This window comes from Alligator sinensis, unplaced genomic scaffold (assembly GCF_000455745.1).
Source record: "Alligator sinensis unplaced genomic scaffold, ASM45574v1 scaffold693_1, whole genome shotgun sequence".
Classification (NCBI taxonomy): domain Eukaryota; kingdom Metazoa; phylum Chordata; order Crocodylia; family Alligatoridae; genus Alligator; species Alligator sinensis.
The window spans coordinates 1,403,606-1,426,902 of record NW_005841987.1 but is presented as its reverse complement, the minus strand read 5'-3'; the positions used below and the strand labels follow the sequence as shown (position 1 = coordinate 1,426,902).

At 39.5% G+C, this 23,297-nt stretch overlaps 1 protein-coding gene across 8 annotated transcripts in view; it reads right to left on the bottom strand.

Moving 5' to 3' along the window:
• The window catches only part of GTDC1 (glycosyltransferase like domain containing 1), a 317,443-nt gene that overhangs the window by 282,653 nt on the left and 11,493 nt on the right, over positions 1-23,297 (bottom strand). For 5 of the 8 annotated variants that reach the window (XR_003093480.1, XR_003093481.1, XR_003093482.1 and 2 more), the window contains exons 1-2: positions 23,046-23,291; positions 18,826-18,880 (exon numbers count right to left, since the gene is read on the bottom strand). The gene's annotated coding sequence lies outside the window, so the exon portion shown is untranslated. Of the gene's footprint in view, positions 1-18,825; positions 18,881-23,045; positions 23,292-23,297 lie in introns of those variants that run through there. The other 3 variants (XR_003093474.1, XR_003093475.1, XR_003093476.1) reach the window with 2 other exon arrangements.

Below are 23,297 nucleotides of genomic sequence, written 5' to 3'. Positions count from 1 at the left end.
GCAGGAAAATGATATAGCCCTGGCCCCCCTCTGGCCACTTTATCTGTCATCACTGCTGCAACCTACCTCTGCAGCCCTATTCTAGAGCCACCACTGCTGTATGCCTTGCCAGAGCTCCCCCTACGGTAACAGTAGATCAATCCAGCTCCAGCACAAGCACAGTGGGATCTGGAGCTGCCACAGCTGCTGCATGCCCCACACTGGATCTGGCCCACAAGGAGCTCCACCGTTTGAAACTGGCCAGGGGAAGGCGAGTTTTACACGCTGTTTCTCACACATTTACGAGTTATGTGATTTTTGTCCATGAAACTCAAGTGGTAAGTAGTATCTATAATATCATTATATATCTGGGGAAATTATTTTTTCATAAACATAAGCTTGGGGATATAAATAAAACTTGAACTATAAAAGTAATAACCTTTCTAAACAACTATGTAGATTATTCAGTTAAAAGGCCTGAAAGGAGACTAAAAAGCAATGTGATGTGTATAAACAAAGAAAGGAAAGGTGTTGTAAAAGTTCTCACTAGAACTTTCTCTGCTAAAGTGATGTTTGCCTTCTATTTTCAGTTTTCTTTAACCAGTCTGTGTGTTTAATTACATAAGAACGTATAGATACATAAAGTGTATATGTTATACAATTTAAAGGAACCGTCAAAGGTGCTAGATCAAAAGTATGATCTATCAACTGCATTTTGGTACATATACACATTGTTTTCCCCTATGCTCTTCCCCTCTGTTTGCAGATAGGCAGTAAAATAAGATTTACAAAAATTCTACTTAAACAGAATTCCATAGGGTTTAATGCTAGTAGGTACAGTAGATTGCCTAGTTTGACCCATACCTATTTCAGACCATTCAAGTTCCACCTACATATGCCTAAACCCAGAAACTTCCAGGCCACGGATCATTTTTGACATTTCTTTGAACCTTCTAGTCTTTACAGAAATTTCTTGAAGTGTAGACCTAAGAACTAGACACAGGATACTCGTTATACTCACAGTATATCTTACCTACATACAGAGGCAAAATTGCTTTTATACTTCTAAATGACAATTTCCTTTCTTTTTTATATATCAGAGGACTTCATTAGCTCTTTTTGTCATGGCAATGCATTGAGAGCTCATCTCCAAGTGACTAACTATGATAATCCCAAATCCTTCTCTGAGATATGACTACTTTCCAAAACCACAGCTTCCCGACCTATCAGCAAACCTGCAATCCTGACTACCAGATTCATTACCTTGCATTTGGCTGTATTAAAAACAGTCTTTGTTAGATTGTGACCGTTTAACTAGGTGACTCGGGTCACTAAGTAATAAGAAGCCAGCCTCCTTATTTACTACACTATGTCTTTCCATCACTACAACATATATCAGCTAAGATTTTATATCATCATCTAAGCTGTTGATAAAAATATTTAATATTATTAGACCAAAAAATTATACCAGGAGGCACCACTTGAAATGGTCTTGTTCACTGATGACTCCCCACTAACAATTATTTGTTAAGATCTGTCAGTAAGCCAGGCATAAATCTATCTGATATATTCCCTATTGATTCCATATAAACCAATTTTTTAAAATCAAAACATCATGTGGTGCTAAGGCAGATGCCTTGGAGAAATTCAAGTACACTATATCAACACAATTGCCTTAATCAACCAAACCTGTAATCCTGTCAAAAAAAGACAACAGGTTTGTTTGACAAAATCTACTTTCCATGAAACCATAGTAACTGGCATTAATCATATGTTTAGTTTCTAAGCCTTTGTTGATATAGCTCCAAATTAACCATTTCATTAATTTACCCAGGATTGACATCAAGCTAGCTGATCTATAGTTCTTGTGGTCATCTCCTTTACCCTTTAAATATCAGAACTCCATTGGCAGTCCTCCAATGTTAGAATTGTTCTAGTTTTTCAAGGGTTTACTAAAATTAATATTAGTCTTTCCAAGCTCTTCAGCTACTTCTTTTAAGACTCTTGGATAAGTACCCAAGTTGAGTTTTCCTTTCCTTATTTAATTTTAGTGGGTACTAGTTTACATCATTTATTGTTACAGACAGTAAATATTTTATTCCGTGCCTAATATATGGGATGAATAAAAAGACCAGAAAAGGAAAATCAAGTTAAGTGCAATTGCAAAAAACTGTACAAATTAAACATTAGTGAAAGCATACAGCTTTATTTTACAGGTAGCAGCAGTGGATGATGGAACCATACAATTTTAGATACATGTGGTTTACAAACATAAACATTTTTACCTATTCACAAACTGAGTGCTGTGTTTTTTTTATTTACTTAGCACAGTGGCAGTGTTCAATTTTTTTTGTTTTGCTTCAATCTTCACAAAAAAAATTAATTGTGACAAGATACTTAACACATTAAAATTAACAGAGGCAGAAACACAAACCTAGGAACAGAACAGGTAAAAGAATATCTATGTAAGAATGGTTTATTCAAGCCAGCAGTACCCTGGAGTCCTCAAGAAACTAACCAGAGCAATTTATGAATCACTAACAATTATCTTTGAAAAATAATGGAGATCCCAGAAAACCAGAAAAAGGCAAATACAGCAGCTATCCTGAAACAGGAGAAAAAAGGAGGATCTAGAAAATTGCAGACCAATCAGACTAACTTCAATAATCAGATAGTTGTTAGAACAAGTTGTTAAGCAATTTCTTTGAAAAAGTAAGAAAATAAGGTATCAAAAACACACCACATATTTGGGGGGGGGGGGGGGGCAGGTGTTTTCCTAGTCTTTTGACAGGTGACAGAGGTTAACGTATCCACTGGAAGTAGCGGATATAATAACATCTTTAGTAAGGGTTTTAATGCACCTCCACATAACATTCTAATAAGCTAACTGGAGAAAGATACTGGAGATAGTCACTAGAAAATAGGGGTACTACTTACTTGAAACAAAGTCATCAACAATTCATTATTAAACTGGGTGGACATTCCAAGTGATGTCCCACAAGGGTCAGTCACTGGCCTAGTTTTATTAAATATTTTCTTTAATAACTCAGATGATGAAAGAGAGAGCACATTTATAAAATTTGTGGACAACGCTATACTAAGAGTTGTAGGAACTTTGGAAGGGCAGGAACTGAGCTAGAAATGTTGTAGTCACAAGGCCCTAGAACTGATACCTATGTATGGACAGCCTCTTCTTCCACAGATGTCTTGGGCTGCTGACAGAAGTAAAAAAAAGGAAGAGGCAGCACATTAGTTTGACCTGGCCACTTCAGCAAGGCTTTTTGGCGCTTCTATCTAATAGCTGATTGGATCAGCTATTAGCTGATTGGATCAGCTATTAGATAAAAGCACCAAAAAAGCCCTTTATGTCTGTAAGCAGCACTGGTGTCCTACCAGCTTTGTAATCTAGACTTCTTGTTGCTTTTATAGTAAAACTAAAATGCGCTGATGAAAGTATCCAGAAGGAATTCTGTGAGGAGGAGCTCTAAGAATTCCTAATCCCTATGAAGCTTTTCTACATAGAGGCATGGTACAGACAATGTTTTCTAACTACATAGATGTTTGAAAAAATTCCAAGGCCAGAAGTCCACTTAGTATTCCTTTCAAACAAATGCACTGTGCAGCTTTCTCAGTAGCCAGTTAACAGATAGTAAAACAGTAAAACACCTTAACTTCTGTCATTTTTCACCACAGCATGAGGTATTACCACTCCAGAATAAATTATGACTAAAAATAATGCTAATAAAATTTTCAGTTTGCATTTTTCTGGTTTTTAATGTCAAAACAACAATGCTGAAATGATGAACTGATTATCTGAAGATAAGTAATTTTTCATAGTGAGAAACATGTTCTATTCAGGAAGTAAAAACATTCACTAACTGGTTACCAATTAAACAAATAGCATGTTCTTAGCCCTAAATATCTAGCCAACAACAGAGATGAAAAAGAAAAACAACAATACTGCCAACTGAAATTACTTTTTGCAACTCAGGAGTATCTAGCATGCAAGAGAGTAAGACTGCCAATAAAACACAAGATTTTCAAAAAGATACTATTTTGTGTATGTGGCTTAGATACCAAATGAGAGCAGAAACGGCAACCGAGCTTGGGAAAGTAAACATTTTTGCCAACAAATTTCTTGCAAAGTCAACAATTATAATTTATTCTGATCCTTTCTGTCACCATATTAGTAGTTATTTTTCAGCAATCCCAGAGCAGCTACAAATAATGCCATAGAAGAGGACTGATATAATTACATGTAGAAAAAGATAGTCCAGCACCCTTACACTCAAAACTACCCTCTGTGGCTCCTTCATACCCCATATGTTGCTAATAAAACTGCTTGAATCATACCTATGAGACAGTTTTACTGATATTGTACCAGGTCCCTAGATTCTTCATATGAGATACGATGTCACCAGAACTATAACTATGCAAATTTTGTGATGCAGGATCCCACCGGACACAATATTACACACACACTTTGCAGTATGAAACTGTGCGTTACCAATAATTTCAGCGTTGTATCAATGAAACCACTGTTGAAAAGCTCACTATAGACAACATCAAATTCAAAAGTACTAAAGAACAACCAAAACGTATGTGAAGATGGCAATGTTGTGATTTGTCAAATTAATGAATGCTTTCCTGTAGAAACCCTGAAGCAAATTTCAGACATGACCATCTAGCTTTCAACCACAAAAAGTAAGACTACCTTGCACCTGCATAAAACCCAACAATTTTGAGTTCCTACTGGTTTTGTGGACATTTTTTATAACTGCAAAAAAAATCTTTTGACTACTTAGGTATAATCACTGTGCCACAAGTGCCCACAAGACTGGTTATTTGAAATGCATTTTAAAAAATACATTCATAAGTAATATAAAAACAGAACAGGAAGGCATGGTCTTATGTTCCGGAGTTATAATCTTGGATCTGACTTCAAATCCCCCTATGGCCTCAACCAAATCATGACTCCTCTCTGTTTCACTAATGTGAATTTAGGATCTTTTCATTATTATTTATTATTTGTGCAGCAGCAATACAACCAATGCTTTATAGTCGTGTACAAAGACAGTAATTCACTGGTCTGTCTCAATATCACATATGGTTTTGTTGTAGTGGTCTCTCAACTCAAAAGAGTTATCACCATCCTAATTTCAGTGGAGTTCCTATGTGCAATACAAGGACTTGTCAATAGTAAAATATTATAATAGAAACCTGAAGAGGAGAAAAAAAGGAAGTGCAATGGCATGGCAAATGGGGTCTTCTTGGGATACAGGTTTAGAGAAACAAGAATGCCTATCTGCCTCATAAAGGCCTTGTAGGGATTCCGAAAAACAGGTAAACCGCTAATTACAATAAATTCTGTCTTACTAAAAGCAGAAAATTCTGCACGGGCTGCCCTGCCAATATAGTTAGAAAATATGATATTGTACATTAATGAACAGCTCTTTAAGGATTAGACTGGGGTAGACTTAGTCCAATTGACAAATACTTAGTCCAAGTACAGACCATTAACTTCAACTGGGCTGTTCCTGGCTGAAGAGACTAAACAATGAAAGTAAAAATGTGCATATCCCTAAGCTACAAAAAACATTTTTTGTCAAAAGGTTTGTGTATTGATTGTTTCCTACAAGTGGTTCCAACATGCCTCCACTACAGTTTCAGCTTAAGGCTATGTGGTATTCATGAAATTTTCCTTGGTACTCTCACCTGCAAAACTAAAAGTGTCTTTTTTCAAGAGATAATGATACTTCATGAGATAGAAGGTTTACATTAAATGCTACAAACATTTTAGTCCTTTTGAACTGGTATTGGATTTTATCATCATACAATTCTAACAATAGTTACATACTTACATTTTGTAAGTTTGCAAACACTAAAACCCAATAGCGAGGTGCAACTGAAATACCAAGACTCATAAACTGTAATACACAATGGCTGAGCAAATAAAAATTGAAGCCATTTGTATTTTTTAGAAAAACAAGGTCTACATAAATCAAACTATCTACATAGGCTCCAATCCAGCAATTTGTGCACACAAGCTGAAATTTAAAGAGTAGCCTCTCAGACTTAAAAAAAAAAAAAGAAATAAACCACCCTGAAATCAACGTGCATGCACGTGCTTAAATTCACACAATCTGATACAGCTGGCATCAAAGAAACACCAAAATGTAAAACACTAAGGAATTAACATTTTAAATAGTGAAAAAAATAAAAAAAGAAAACACTAAACACAAACACAAAACCCAAGAATGTATGCAAACCCTTAAAATGCACGCAAAATGAGGATTATCTAGTGTTTCCTGAGAAAGTGAACTCTAAAACTAAGCTGCATTTAATGAAAAGATTAAAGATTTAAATTTAAAGGGCTGGGAACACAGCTTTTAGGCAATTTCTTATAGTTCAATGAAGTTAAGATCACTTGAACATAAACTATAATTCCTGATTCCTCCGTTTTTTCTGGCTTGTATCATTCTCAAATTCAAACCTAAAGAGCTGGTTAGCAGGATGTTTTCCATGACAGTGAAGTGGCAGTTTCACACCTTTCCATGCTATTTACCATGCCATCACCAGGAATTCAGTAGACACTATGTAGGAGTTATATGATCACTATTATTTTTTCAATCATCAGACACTGCTACAGTGGGTAGGACATTTTTTACTTTTTCTAACAAATCAAACTAAGTATTAATAGAGCAGATCATTATAGAAATACAATACATCTAATTTTGGAAATAATAAAGCTGCTTCACAGCAGCAAACTTCCCCAACAAGAACAGATAACAATTTTCTGAGCTAGCACAAAGCAGCCTTAACCACACAGGCAAAAAAAAAAAAATCACTACTGAACAATTATGCAGAATTTTCAAAACCCAGGGTTACAAGCCAAATGTTTCAGTGAACATATCTGGACCTAGTTCCAAAGTAAAGTTGAAGATCAATAGTGAAGATCAAAGCAACTCACTGTTCAACTGTTCAAATGCATGCAAGAAAAGTGAAGGAGTATATTCATAGATGTTCGAACTACAGTTAAACAACAAAACAGTCACAGCATTCAATTTAAGTGCAGCATTTGAAACAATAATGTTATGTATTTTGGACTTTGAAACATTCCCTGAACACTGCAGCCCTGCGCTACTGTATGAAAACTACCTGGAAATTTACTAGAATCAAAAGTCAATAACTAGTCCAATCAATACCATCTAGATCAAGTAAAGTACAAAAAAGCAAACTGAACATAACAAGAAAAGTGTTCCTTAAAGTGCATTATTTTTGGCCTGAGAGTATTATACAATCAAGTGGGAACTGAAGAACGGATTCAAAAAAGCACCAAGGTATCAAGCAATTAATACATAGGAGGAACGTTGATTGTCAGTGTTTAAAAGCCAGTCATTAATGACTCAGACACCTTGCACCATTCTAAGTCATGAATAATATACTGTAAGAGAGAATATAAAGACAGTACAGCAGTATTTATAAACCCCGTGGGTCACAAGAATATACGAAAGGGTCGCAAAAAAACTCTAAAAATGGATTCTCTTTTAAAGGATTAAAATGCGGGAAACCGTGGCTTTTCCCTTGCAGGCTGGCAAAGTTCCAGCCCGCGAGCAGCTGCTTGGGGCTCCCCCATTCCCCACCAGCCCCACACATCCACCCCCTGCCCCACACATGGTGGGGCTGGGACCTGGGGGTGGGGGGCAGTAGGTCAGGAGTGAGGGGCACTGGGTTGGGACTGGCCACTGATGTTTACAAATGGGTCCTGGTACAAAAAAGCTCGAGAACCACTGCACTAGAAAATGATAAAGGAAACTTTCTGAACCACTGAGTAATTATGCCAGGTAAGTGACTGGAACACGTTACCAATACACTTTTAAGTACAGGTACATGTAGCAATGCCCACAGTACTCTGTGACAAAATGATGTGAAGATGGACAAAGCTAGCAGGAGATTTGACTTTACAATCCAAAACTACCGTGTTTTCAATTCAAGTCATATTTTGGACACTCAGCTCAAATTACTAGGGACAGGACAGCATTCACATACATGGAATGGAGGGAAAAAAAGGGCAGACAGTCTGTCTGTCTGTCTCTCTCCTGTTTCAAGACAACTCACATACCAGTTTAAAAAGATCTTAGACCAGAGCATGGGATGCTGAGGGATTAGAGGCAGCAATATGTGCTACCATGTAGTCCCTTATGTCTGTGTACCATACCAATGCCTCCATCACATAAAGGAAACATGCACCACTCAGTCACTGCTTTCACTCCTCATGCAGGGGAACAGGAAGGAGCAGGGCAGCTTCACCAGCACTTTGATGAACTTGGGCTGCAACAAGTACAGACTAAAAGGCAGACTACGGTTAGTGAGTCCCACTCACCCAGCTCTCTGGCAGAAGTGCAACAACACACTGCCACTTCCTCTGGACTAGATATCAGACTGACAATACAAACCTTTTGTACTGTGATTAATAAAAGACCAAAAAACTATCCTGAATATCTACCACATAAACAGATGGTTTATTTTTATCTGGAAGACAGGGTCCTAATTCTGTATAATTTCAGGAAAGAGAGCTCATCCATTTTACATAAGGATTGTTTCCACAAGCTTTATATGTAAAATGGAACATAATACAATTCAATTTCCTAGTTTGCCTACAATTGTGATTTTTCAATCTGAAATTGTAGATGTTTGAAAAGAATATCTATTATACAACTAAGGAGAAGACAATCCATGAAGTGCAGGGGGAGTGAAAATGAGTAGATGTGAAACAAAGAATTTACACATATTCTTGAACAAAACCAGAGAAAATATTCCATACAGCAGCATTTGCAAGTGAAAGCTGACCTCAGGCATCACATTCAATATATATGAAGCAGATAACCTAAGCTGATACTGACCTTGATACTATAGGGGCAAATTCTGCATAAGGATGAGCTGTTCTTGAACAAATGTTTTCCAATGTATTAGGCATACAGAGGCTTTTTTCCACATCAGGAACTTCATGTCGTGTTCTTTGAACTACTTCTTTTCTTGAGCAAATGTATTGTGGACAATATAAGGATAATGTCACTCTCTATTTATCTTTGAGCTCTTCACTTACAGCTTCCACTGGCAGTCATAGAACACTGGATTTTATTCACCATGGCTACATTTAGGATCCTCTCTTCTAGACTCCAATGCCACAGACTAGCAAGAGTATTTAGTGATTTACAACATTATTTAATCTCTGAAGCACCAAAATGGATCCTTATTCACTTGAAAGTCATGCACAGGTTTAGAGCACACAGTGGTACCAAGAACAAAGCAGGTGGAAGCAGGAGTTCCACAGGTAACAAAAATGACTATTTAAGATGCATCAGCAGAATCTAGGTTATGACAATTATTCCACCCTGCGCTGTGAAACCAATCAGTTCCTGTGCACTACACACTGTGAAGTAAACACCTTATAGCTGCTGAATATTGACTCTAATGTTCAGAAAGCATTATGGTTTACTTAGTTACTCTGACAGAAAAAAAAATATCTGTGTGAACGTTCATAATACAAGCTCAAGTATCCCAAAATGCAAGGCCATGGGCTAACATTTGCCAGGATTTTTTTTTGTAATCCCACAGTCAAAGCTCCCTTTAAAAAAACAAAACAACCACACAAAAAAAAAAAATCATTAAAAGAAATTAAGCAAACATGGGAAAATAGAAGCAGAAAACAGAAATAATTACACAAGGCAACGTAATGTTAGAAATCCAATTTAAAATAAAATAAAAAAATAATAATTCCACACACAGCACACATTACAAACCAAGAGCTGCATACAGCATCCATTTTATCACTTATATTTATCATTTATATTTGTCTATCTTGTCATCCTTAAAATCACTCTTTTAAATAAGAAGTACAACTGAATTCCTGACCATCTGTAGACACAAAACATTCTATGGAATTTTTCACAAAATTAAGCAATGGTGCCTTGAACAAATTCCAAATGAGGGAGTTGCTTTCATCCTACTTAAATTTTCCTTGAAGTTTCAATTGAGTCCAACATATTTATTGCTTTTGCTAAACAATTTGGAAATATTTTTGTAGAAAAAAACCTGGCATTGTTCAAATCAAATATGGCATTTTAATGGCAGGTGAAGTGATCCCATAAATGGCAAATTTGTTACATTTGCAAAACAGTTTGGGGGCCTTTGGGAGTTGACGTTAGTCTGGCTAGACAAGCTATTCTCATTTCCTACTATAAGTTAGAATCTTAGATCTACACTGTCCCAGGTGAGCTTTTGCCGTTGGATATAGCATAGAGCTATCTAAATTAAGCAGATGCATCTAATTTTAAATAAACAGGGCATTCAATAGGTAGGTCAAAATTGACAAAAAAAAACATGCTCCCAACCTGCAAAGTTATATGCATTTGTTTAATTCTACACATGGTAAGCATTGCCTTGAATTAAATAAGATTATTCAAAATACTTAGTGTCGAATACACGTGTTAAGTCTTGGTAAGCAATAGTTTGTATGACAACCTAGAAGCTGGAAATGCAAAAATAAAAAAAATGGCTTATGATGAAACTAACTGTTCTGCCAATACCACTGCATTTCTCTGTTAACATGCTCAGGTATCTAATAGAGCTGTGCGAAGCTTCGGTAGCCGATTCGATCTGGAGGAGATGCAGGCGCGGCAGCACAGAGAGCAGGAGCTCTGCTGCCGCCTGGAGCGAGCCACGCCTGCATCACACCAGCCAGTGCCAGCTGAGCAAGTGGCAGCAGAGGCAGGCATAGCCAGAGGAGCTCCGGGAGAAGCCCCCATGGCTACCCTGCCCAGCCCCATCCCCTGCCCCAGCCTAGTACAGGCACTTAAAAAAAAAAAAAAAGGCACCATACTCACCAGATGCAGGAGCGGCGATTGGGGCCTCTGGGTGCTCATGGCAGAGCACCCCCACTTAGTACGGGGCACTGGGGGGCAGCAGGGATCGCCTCCCCCCCCCACATGGCACCCACACAGCAGCTGGGTGCCGCGGGCTGTCTGGGAGCTGGGGTGACTCCATGTGTTAGCCGGAGCCCGGAAGCGCTCAACCCCAGTGGCCCAAGCTCCCAGACAGCGCACAGCACCCTGCTAAGCCACAGTGCACCCACACAATGTGACAGCTGTTGCATGGGTGCCAAGCAGGGGGAGCAATCCCTGCTGCCCCGTGCTGTGCAGGGGGGCTCTGCCACGAGCATCCAGAGGCCCCAATTGTGGCTTCTGCATCTGGTGAGTACTGGGCTTTTTTTTTAAGTGCCAGGACTATGCTGGAGTCAAGTGGGGGATGGGGCCGGGCAGGTCAGTCATGGGGGCTTCCCCCACAGCTCCCCCACCTGAGGAGAGGCAGGCACAGCTGGAGGAGCCGCAAGAGAACCTGTAGCTGCCTGGCTGTGCCTGCCTCTCCCCAGCCGATCCTAATCTCTCCAAATCAGCGCCGAATCTTCCAAAGCCAAAATCAAATCACTGTCCTCCAAATCAGCAAAATCATATACTTCCCTATTTGCATAGCCCTAGGATCTAACTCAACATATTTTCAATATATGTCAATGGATTTTTACTGTACTAAAACATCTGTGTAGATCTGGTCATTCAAACCATTAGGCTGAATCCAAAAGCATTCAAAATTCCAATGCCAAGCAATTCTTACTCTCGCTCTATCTACACTCAGTAACAATTAAAGTTTCAGAGTTTTAGACCAGAAAAGTAAATTAAGCAGAACAGAAAGAGAGGAGCAGTATGCTGTATTTAGAGTTAAATATACTATAGTCAAGTACCTTGAAGGGAGTTATGATAAATTTAAAAGATAATCACAATGATATCTGCACAATATATTATTCAGTAACAAGACATCTTGAGTTTATATATGCTAAAATACAAAGAATACTTTCGGTATCTGTTTTTAATATATTCTCCATATTGGATCCCATTTTTCCCCTACCAAAAACTTAGCCAGTCTGAACTTAAGAACAGGCCTATACTGTATTCCACTTAATCTAATCAGGGTCTGCCCTAGGCACAAACATAATAAATGGCTGCTTGGAGCTGCACAGTCTGTAGCAAGTTCTGCAATTCTCAGATTGGCTGGATTACACCCTCTGTTCCTATTGTTAGAAGCAGAACATTTTCTGCCAAACTTCTGCATGTCCTTCCAGCAAAGCGAAAAACATCCCTATTTGAAATAAAGAGCCCTGCCCATAACCAGGGTCACCCTTGTACGTAATGCACAGATCACTGAGACTGAATACAGAATCCCCTAATATTCTTGCTTCTTTGGTGTAGTTATGGTTCTAATGCATTTATTTCACACAGGGCACATCTACAAGAGACGTTAAATGAGCAGTAGCCTAATAACAATGCACAGTAGCGTGCCAGGCAAAAGCCATGCTAATATGCTACTGTGTAGCAGTGTTAGGCTACTGCACAGTTAGCATCTGAAAAAATGCATGCATTAAAAGTTCAGTCCTAAAACTCAATTTACAATGGAAGGACTATCAAAACAATAATCTTAAAAGCATCAGCATGGGACTGATCAGAAGAGTGTCTGCTAGTTCCTCCATTATTCTGTTCTCAAAAAAAAGTAATATGCACAAGAGAAAAACAAAAATTCTGCTACTAAGATTTAATGTAGACATCCTTGAATACAAAAACCAAACAAACAAACCCTAAATGGCAGCATGGCTAGAAAATTGCAGCTGCAGAATTCCAACTGGCTAACTTGCAAACATGATTATTATTCATTTTTACCATACCTATAGGCATGCTAGGTGCTTCACAAAATATGAAGCAATATAGGGTCCTTTCCCCAAGATCTTATATTCTAGAAAAGAATTTACAATCTAGAATAGAAGGTCATAATATTTATGCTATGCGCTCATGTCTTCCAATGATTAAACCTTGGTCACAAAATACTCAACTATGCTGGAAAATAGTTTGTTGGCAAAACTTTATCAGCAAAACCTCTTAGCACAGATAAAACTTATACCAGCAAGAGAGGACTTTTGCTGGTGTAAGTTATAACAGTGCCTTAAAAGAAAATAGAACTTTTGCCAGTATTATTTTGTCACCATAATCATGTATAACTAGGATTTGTTTCTTGTATTAAAATGTCATAAAAATCAAATCCCTAATCAATATGAATATACTGGCAAAGCCTTACATATAGAGCTGAAATAAGGAACAGCATATTTCACCATTCATCTAAGGATTCACAAGAGGTCCAGAAATGACACCAAGAAGTGCACCTCTTGCCCACTAAGACCAGAATGTGGACCAGTATAGCAGCTTCCGCATAGCCCTGGGCCATCGAAAGTTGCTCATGGGAGACTGTTTCGGGCATACACATGGTGCAGGCTCAGATGTGGTATAAACAGACCCAAGAAAGACTGTTTATTTAGACAAAAAGGAAAACTTTGAGAGTTTTCTTAGAGGCTCTGAATTTTATCTAAAGGGAATATCATTGCTTAAGTACCCGAGTCCTACAAAGGTAGTATTTCAAGGGTTCTGGTACAGTCTAGGGAGTATCATATACTTTATAATCTTTTCTCGATTAAAACATGTTTCCATAAAAATCAAGATAAATAGACATTGATATTCTTATGGGATTTTGAGCTTACCTTAGGAACAAAACTGCTACTTCTGAAAAGATGGAAAGTTAGCTGCCAAACCTCAAAGTAAGGGAAAAATCTGAAATGCTTTTGTGACCAAAATACACTTAATGCTTTTGAAAACTTCATGAAAACAGAAAGTCATGAAGACACTACCTATCAATACAGCTGTGTACTGAAAGAGTACAGCCAAGCTCCACAAAAGTATATGACAGAAAATGGTCTTGTTTTCAATAAGGCTCAAATCCAGCAGTCTGGCAATAGGAGAATTCAGGCTATCTGATCTATAAATGTAGAACAAAGCCTGGATAAGAAGAGGAGAAGTTTCTATAGAAAGGAGGATGCGGACAGTAGCCAAAAGACCTGGCCAATTATTGGTTAGCGAAATGTGCTATCAAGGGAAGAACAGCTAAAAAGAACAGGCTGAGCAAAAACCAGAGCACTGCTTCTCCTGCCTCTGCTGAAAAGCAGTGCAAAAGTCTTGAACTAAAGTCACTAGATAACTATTAAATATTATTACTATGACCATTTAAAATACATTTTATAAGATAAAATTGTAGCAAGTGCTATGAGCTCTGCTTGGAAATTAAGGACCTGATCCAAACCTTAGTAATTTCAACAGGAAATTAAATAGGAAACCTACAGGCCCCTATGAAGAATTTACACTGTGGGGGGAGGGGGTGGGAAGAAAAAGACTTATTTCAAAAGAGGGGCATGGAATGGCCTAATCTGGTACAGAGATCTTGTTGACACTAACAATATGCATTTTTAAATATTAAAACAGGTGTGTCAAACATCCAGCCCACAGGCTGGACCTGGCCCAAGGAGCTGCTTGATCCAGCCCATGGGGTCTCGATTCAACCCCACATGAGGCATGTGGAGCCAGACTTTTGTACAGGCTGGACCTGACACTGCTTGCAGCACAGGAGGTTGGTCTGGGGTGCACACTGCATGACGTGCCCATGCTGAACCAACCCTGCACGCTGGCTCTGGAGCCAGTCCAGATAAGGTCATGCTGGAGTCAGCATGAAAGACTGTCTGAAGAGGTGCTGCATACAGCCCATACCCCATGCTAGCCACCCCTTCCATAAGCAACACCCCCAGGACTGAGTTCAGCCCATATGTCATGTATACCACACACCAGCCCCACTCTGGGCCTTGTGCTGCCTGAAGCATGTGGACTGAACTAGAAGCTGTGGGTGCTGCCCATGGCACAGGGCAGCATGGGTGTATACTGCATGCAGTGCCCCACCAGACAGTCTTGTGCATTGGCCAGGCACCACCTGGATGGCCTGAGACCGAATCATGACTAGCACTCAAGGCTGATCTGGCGGGGTGCTGCATGTAGCACACACCCTGGGCTCTGTGCAGGTTGGATTCATAACTGGAGGCAGTGCCTGCAGTGCAAGCCATGGAGTAGAGGTGCTGGCGCATGCTGCCTGCAGCCCAAAGGGTAGGCACAGGAAGCACGCTGCATGTGGTGCTCTACTGGCCTGGCCCTGTCTATTGGCTCCAGCCCACCAACCGACAGACAGACTCTCATTCAGCCTGTGGGGCCGGATGAGCTTGACACTCCTGTCTTAAAACAACTTCAACAAAACTTGAAATGCAGTTTCTTCCATATCTGTTATTTCATTGGCCTGTTCAGTAGCGTGACGTGCTCTCAGGGCTACAAAATAAATTCCAATGAACTGAAACCAGTAAAAGTTATGTACATAGGAAATAAAGATTTAAAGGCAATCTAGCAGTTGAAGAGTTAATATACATCAACAATTTAATGTATTAGTCCTATAACATGTCAGGAAAAGTCTAACAATTTGAAGAATAGCTCTTTCTTCCAACAATATAAAGGCAAATATTAGCCTTTGTGTAGATAGAGTAGGAAGAAGATGGGAGACTGACTTTCCACTCAATTTCATGCAAATTCTCTCTTTTTATTATATACATTTTATTTTCCAAATAACATAAGCTCTGCCACAATGTGTAAAAGAGAAACACCAGATGTACAAAAAAGATTTCTATTTCATTGGAAGTCCAGATCTTAATTAGAATAAAATTATCTACCTCCTCAGTTATAGTCTCTTAAAGGACACAGATTATTCTTAACTATGTGAATCCCAAACGTCAAACTCCTCACTAAAGGGTAAACTATATTTTAACCTTTTCCTCCTAGAGTCACCTTTTCCACTTTACAAAAATCTAATGGAAGCAATACTGTGCAATATAATTGCAATCTGTAGCCTTTCAATATTGGTGATCATTTCTGAGATTGGGTCTTTAATATTCTATCATGTGTCCTTTCAAGAGCTGCACAAGAATATTTGATTTGAAAAAAATAAATGTTCCCATTGATTACATCCTTAATCTTATATACATTCCTTACGTGCAAGCATTAAAAGATGCAAGGGCAGCAAGAACACTAGTGACCTTTATAATTCCAAGATTAAATCCTAACTGTAGGCAAATTATTTCATCAGTCTTTCCCCCTATTTATATCAAGCATTCTTTCTTCCTATCATATTTAAAAAGTACCCTAACTTTTCATTAATGTGCACTAAGACAAAAAGTGCATGCTCTTATGTTGGAAAATGTACATAACACAAATGAAAATGAAATATCATTTTAGAATATCTATTTTGTAATAGGTTTATCAACGGTACTATATGTTGCTGATTACTAATCACTCCTACCCATTTATTAAGCTAATATTAGACCTTTTATTACCTCTTTAAAAGATCATTTGCAAGGCTCAGATATATCATAGTTTTATTCCCAAACTAAAGAAAATTGCTTAGACTGCAGGTAAATGCCTTATTTTTCAAATGAGTGAAGACAGCGGCTATTTATGGATGTAACATTTGAGTCAATTTTGCAGAGGATTTTGACTAAAAATGCAACATTCTACAACTAACCAAGTTTTTTTTTTCTCTTCTGTACTTCAGTTTCTCTAACCAAAAACACTCAAACTCCACAAAGGTCAGACTACAGGCCACTACAGAAGCACACAAGGGGGAACAAGAAATTAGAAGTCTTCACTCCTCTTCTCAACCTTACAGTAATCAATCTCCAACAGCAGTATTTCTTACATTCCAAAGCAGACAGTTGCATTTTGCTTAAGTCAATATACTATGAAAGTGGACTTCCCCACACCAACAAATTACAGTGGGTCTGAAACAGTAGGTAATGTCCAGTCTCAAACCACTAGCACATTTAATGTCCAATATCTCACAGACCTACAAAGCTGGGAGATAGAAACTTTAGGCCAGCAGTTTTATAAAATTCATTCATTACGGACCTCAGAGGGAGGGAAAACTATGAAGTTGGATGTTGATTTTATAATTTGAAGAATACAAGAGGAAAGGGTGAAATAACATTTTTAAACTCTCTAAAACCTTTTAAAAAAAGATTTTCTGTACAATGTTTTCACATATGCAGCATGACCAAGTCCAACCGTGAACTGTCTGATTCCATGTGTGGAAATACTGGACACAGTAAAAGGCTGGATATGCACACAGACATTTTACTGAATCTTAAACACTGAACCTGAAAGATAGTTGACATCTTGCTGAATGACCATCATTAATGGCCATCGGGACTGCAGCCTTGTACCAATGATTCTGATAATTCCTCAGCTACTAGGAATTCCCTACTACTTAGGGTTACCCCTAAGGATAGTACACTATCCTTGGCACTAAATCAAAGAACAGTTTAAGAGGAGTGTTTGTGGAGGGGTGAGGACAGGTTATATCATCACATGTAATCAGAACTAGGGCAGGAGGTGTTCTATCCAGGGCAAAATGACAACAATCCTTGGACTCCTAAATAGGCCCAGGTCAGACCAGACGAAGATACATATCAGGACTTTTATTGTATTCAAAGGTTTATAACTCAAATACTTTAAAATTCACTGTGGTTTAGAGATTCCTTTGACATGCCTGGGTTCCTTGCTTTCTTGCCATGTTGCTGAAGGGGTTAAGCTGGGAGCCTAAGTTCCCACAGCTTAGGTGAAGCTCTGGATGAAGTGGAACTCTTGAGAATTTGATACTGATACCAGGAGTGAGACTGGCTTGTCAACAGCACCCCAACATAGCAAAATGTCAGACAAGATATCTGAACCTTGGAGTGTGTTTGAAGGTCCCAGAACTAGAAATGCTGACTAGACTCTACCCAGAAGTGCACAGGACCTAGCAAGAGACTTGCACAAAACTGGTGTCCTAGACTGCAGGGGTCAGCAATCTATGGCTTGAAGGGCAAATACAGCCCATGAAGAGTGTGGAATTCCAAGGGATGATGGCACAATAAGCCTGGGCAGCAGAAGGGGTGTCCCCAGGGTCCTACCCCCTGCTTAGTTCCATCTATTCCCCCCACAGCCTCAGCTGACTGCCCAGATCTCCCTGTTCTGTTCCTATTGCACTGATGCCACAGAATGTAACCCTTTCCATTGCCACTGGACATTTAAATTCAGTGGCAAAAGTAAATACAGGCAGCTTACATGCTTCACTTCAGTAGGCAGAAATTAGTGGCCTGCAACAGAGTTCCATCACAAGCAGTGACCTGCAGCAGCAAGATTGCCAACCCCTGTCCTAGAGGGATGTGCTGAACCAGGTTCTAACTTAGAGCTCATACACAGAATGACAGCATGGTGCAACACATAGACTTCAATATCACAATAACTTGGGATACCTAACAATCACCTTGTGGCTTAATTATCCATAGATAATGAGAATCTCAAAAGATCAGCTGATAACGTCTTCAGACCACTCAACATCTCTCTCCTATTTTATTAATACATACATGTTGCCTTGCGCACAAAGGCAGCACAAGTGCATCTACATTCACTAATTTAAAAGGTTGATATCACAGCTAGAACCACAGTGTTAGTTTCACTATGTCATTCCTTGAACAAAGGAGATGAACCAAGTTGACATTTTCTACGTTTTTTGGCACAATTCATGATAATTTCTATATACACATAGGAGTGATTTTTCAGGTTATGCTACTCAAATTAATTCACTACAAAATTTTGCAATCATTTAGTACGTGATAAGAACTTTCAGATTAAGACATCTAAAAGTTTTTGTCTCCATTTACAGAAACTGAGTCGTTAAACATTACACAATTACAGAAGCGTAATTTACTTCCAGTAGCAAAGCTACATATGCAGTCTTGTAAAATAAAGTCAAGTATGCCCCCAATATTCAAGCACAGTTGTTATGTACCTGAAGGCGTTCCTTAAGCAAACCGAATTTCCTCAGCAAAAACTTCCTCGGTGATCTAAAAGTACACAGATCAGAATTAGAAAATGGGAAGGGGGAAAAAAATAGAGAAAGGCTCCTAGGGTATATCTAGAGTCTGAATTATTAGAAGACATACTCAGAGGACAAATGGTGTATTAACAATTCACGAAATAAACAATAAAAATGTTAGCTGCATCTTAACACAATGCTTACATACAATTTGATAGTGTAACATTCTGTTTCCAGCCAGCATTTTCACAAATTATGACCTAAGCAGAATACTAGTCAATTCTCCAAAAGATAGCAAAGATATCCCTTTATTACAAGTGATCCAAGTATCCCCCTGGAGGCAAAGGCTATCAGAAAATATTTAGTTAGCTCCCAAGCCAATGATTTTCTCACCCGTTTTATTATGAAACTATAACACATTTTCAATAACTTTTAGCTTTGCTATACAGAACCGCAAATAATTTCCCAGAACCCTTTGGAAAATCTGACATGTGAAACAAATCTCTAGTCAACTTGTGTGTTATTAAGCTGAAACCATGAATGTAAGATCACTTGATCATTAGAGGCAATGGAAAAGTATTGGGAGCTTCTGGACACATGGACGAACTTCAGGTCATAAAAAATACTACCAGAGCTACACTTGAAGAAAAATATATCTGAAGAAAAAGGTCTGTTAAAGCACTCTGGGTAAGAATACTTTGTATTCCTAGGAAACACTGAAGATAGATTAAGTAACTTGTCTCAGTTAGCGGAGCCACATCCAGTCATCTCTTGTTTATTAGTGTAATGTTTCCTTTTATTGGTTATTTATTTTAACAGCTACACCAAAAATTAGCCACACGGTATTAGACTGAGAAATGCATAAATATCATATTAACACTTGTAAATAGCCAATATAGATTCTATGTTGCATTTTGAATAAAACCAATTTACTACACTTTCAAACTTCAAGTTTTTCAATTCTCTATTAAAAAGTCAAATAATACTAGTTTTAGGATAGACTATACTGAAAGATTTTATTACTTTGAGAACATCCCAAGAATGGTGTAACTATGATGAATAAAAACAAATAAAATGCATGCATTAAATTAACATTAAACATTTGGATAACTCAAAGACAAAAGAAAAATATTTTAAAACTTTAAAGTAGTATCAAACAGCTTATTTTTCAAATACACTATTAGCATTCTGTGGTATGCAGATTTCCTGTTGTCACTCCAAGTCAGAAACTGTTATAAAGCAGTAGCTTGGGGAAAGAGATGCTCTACATCACTAAATTTTCTATGTAAATGTACCATATGTACTTTTCTATGTAAAAGTACCATAAACTTTACTTCAGTCCACCTTCCTCTTGAATCAGAATTCAGTGAAAGCTTCAAGGAAGACAGGCACACTTTTATAACTTGCTTATTGTCAGTGACAACTGTGATTTAAGAGCATCTGACCATCCAGACAAACCTCTTCTCTGGAAGGGAGGATCCATTTTTTCCTGTGCACGTGGCCTGACAAGGGTGTGATTCTTCTAGCTGGCAAAATCCCATCTCATCCAGGACTTGAAATCTATCAGAGGGGTAAGACTGAGGCACCACCCGCCAAGGAGTTTGCCACTGGTTCTCAGTGGTCAAGCAGCAGGGGGGGCAAAAAAGCAACCACGAATGCATAGAGACACTCCAGAAGCGTCTCTCAAAGGCAGCCCTGGCCACATCTGGAGTCAAGGTGCATCACATTTGGAATAAAAAGATTCCTTTTTAGAAGAGTTTTTAGGCTGGAGACTGGCTAGTAGAAGGATTATAGCACAAAGCCAGTGCACAGCTCTGCATGATTTTAGCATCACCCTCAAATCCCTGAGAAAGAAACAAAAAAGAGAAAGTTTCATCCACCCAGTTTCACCCACCCGTCCATCCAAGCCCTTGTAACAAGGGCACTTAGTATGCCTGTCATTTTAAGAACGGAGACGGCTGCAAGAAAGGCAGTTTACAGGTGTGGCAGGAACCAATTAGGGGGCTGGGGCTTGAAGCATATAAGCCCAGGGCCTGAGCTGGTCAGACAGTCTAGTCCTGAGCACTATGAGGAGAGGAGCTCCTCAGTAACATCTGAGCTGAGGGTAAGCAGTAGTGGTGGCTTGTGGAAGGGACTAAGGGGAATTAAGGAGGTCCCAGCTGGCTCAGAAGAAACAGAGAGGGGCCAGAGAGCCTGGAGATTTATAGCCTAGGAGGGGATGAGTGTCAGCAGGGCCACAGAGCCCAAAGGTCCCACTGACCCAGGAGCGGGGCCAGGACCCAGAAATTGGCCGAAGGCTCTGAGGAGGACAACAGTCAGAGACTAGCAAGGCCAGGGGAGCTCCAGAATCTTGACTGGCCTAGGAACAGGGGCAGGGCCCAGAGAGAAAGGGCCCAGGGGCCAAAGAATGGGGGTCACAACTGGAGGCAGAGGGGTCCAACAGGCCCATAGCCCAAGAGAGGCAAGGACTGGGGCTGAGAGCCTATAGCCCAGGAGGGATGCATCTTAGCTGGAATGAGTATCATCTGTGACACCTGTAGTGTAAGGAGCAGTCAGAGCCATGTTATTATCCCTTAAGGCAATGAGCACGGACACCCCTGTTCATGAGAGGAGATTTGACTTGGGGAGTCCTGGAGTAACCTCCCTTTCCTAAAGGTATCATTGAACCAAGGTGTGGCAGATGAGGTGAAGGGGAGATCGCCCAAAGGAGGCCCAGGAGGCAAGGGCTGAGGGGGTCTCCAGGGGCATCGTGGCCACCCCTGGAAATGAACCTTTATGAAGGTGTAACAGAGATAAGTCTGCTATCAGCACCTGAATTTCCTTTGGAATCCCAAAAGCCATCACCCAGGAATTACATCACACCTTATCTTGGATCTAGCAGGAACATTTGGCTCATCTCCAGGAACTGTTGCACAGTCTTTAAAATCAACTGCAGCCAACACAACTGCTGGCTTGGCTGCCTAAAGAGAATATGAAGACTTTTGTGTGGAGGTAGTTGGGAGTATCCCCAAAGCCATTCTGCCACATCACAAGGGGCTTCCTCTAGTTCAGGCATGGAAGGTCTGTCTAGTAAAACCATTAGTGACCAAAACCACCTCCTCTTTCACAATAGATGTCAAATGATCCATTCCTCGACAACACGGAAGAGTGATATTCCAGTAAGACTGCAACGATGGCAATGGACTGGTCAAATGCAGTCATGTACCTAGCACTGACAATGTCCAAAAGTCATTCTAAGGTCCCTTTCAGAACTTAGATAAATAGAAAAAATACCTGGGAGATGGCAAGAAAAAGCACATATCTGGGACTAGCAGTGCTTTTGGATGCAAGTCTGGTACCAGAGCCTTCATGGTCAGTTCATGTTGGGAATGTGTGCCAGTTCCTTAAAGTACAACAAGTTGCTCACTGAGCAAACCACTGGTACCAAAGTAAGTCTAAGTATCAAGGTTACCATTGGCATAAGTCTCATGCACCCTCTTCACAAGTTTGGCTTTATTCTAAATCCATAATGCTGATCAGGGCTTAAATGTTCTCTCTCTTGAATGACAGAATCCATCTTGTGGGACAATCTTTGCAGTCTCAAAATTGTGCTTATGCTCAATGCAAATCTGCAGCTCAGCATTCACTCATCTTAGAGTGCCAAGACTGTCAATGGAGGTCACTAGTACCATATTCTCTCCTAAAGATCCTGGCACCAGTACTGTAGTACTGTTGCTCTTGGCAGCATTTTAGGTTATTTCTTCTCCTTGTTGGAACTAAGCTAAAAATGCCCATTTCCCCTAACGGGGGTCTTATTATGAAAAACCTCCTGAACTTCAACTTGATTGTTCTCTTTTCTCAAGAAATGGATGCAACATTGTTCTAGTAGGTGTAATCTGAGCCCTCACCCTCATCTCTGGGGAAACAGAATGAGAAGGAAAGGCCTAAAATGTACTCAAGGATGCAACTTCCCAAGGCAAAATGGGCATTTGCCACACCCACTGATTAAGGACATGAGACCACTGCATTACGGCCAGAGTTTAGACTTGGCAAGTTTCGCGTTCTTCATGTACTGCCTCACTGCTCTACAGATGCACAAAGTGTGTGGGGGGAGGGGGCAGAAGGAAGGAGGCATAGGAGACAATCCAAAGAGAGAGAGAGATTTCTTCACAAAACTAAAAACAATTTAAGAGAAGTATGGATTGAATACTCACCAGCTTCGCTTGGTGTCACATGTGAAGAGAGGAAACTGAAGGAAAGCTGCAGTTTCTCTGCCCTTTATGTCCTGTTGGGGATCACAAAGAAGCATAAGATCCATGCAGTCATGACAGACATTACTAAGCAGAGAAGAAGCCAAGCTCATACAGTGAAGCTACATGGGTACCTACCTTGATTCATAGATGTTAGGGTCAGAAGGGACCTCAATAGATCATCGAGTCTGACCCCCTGCATAGGCAGGAAAGAGT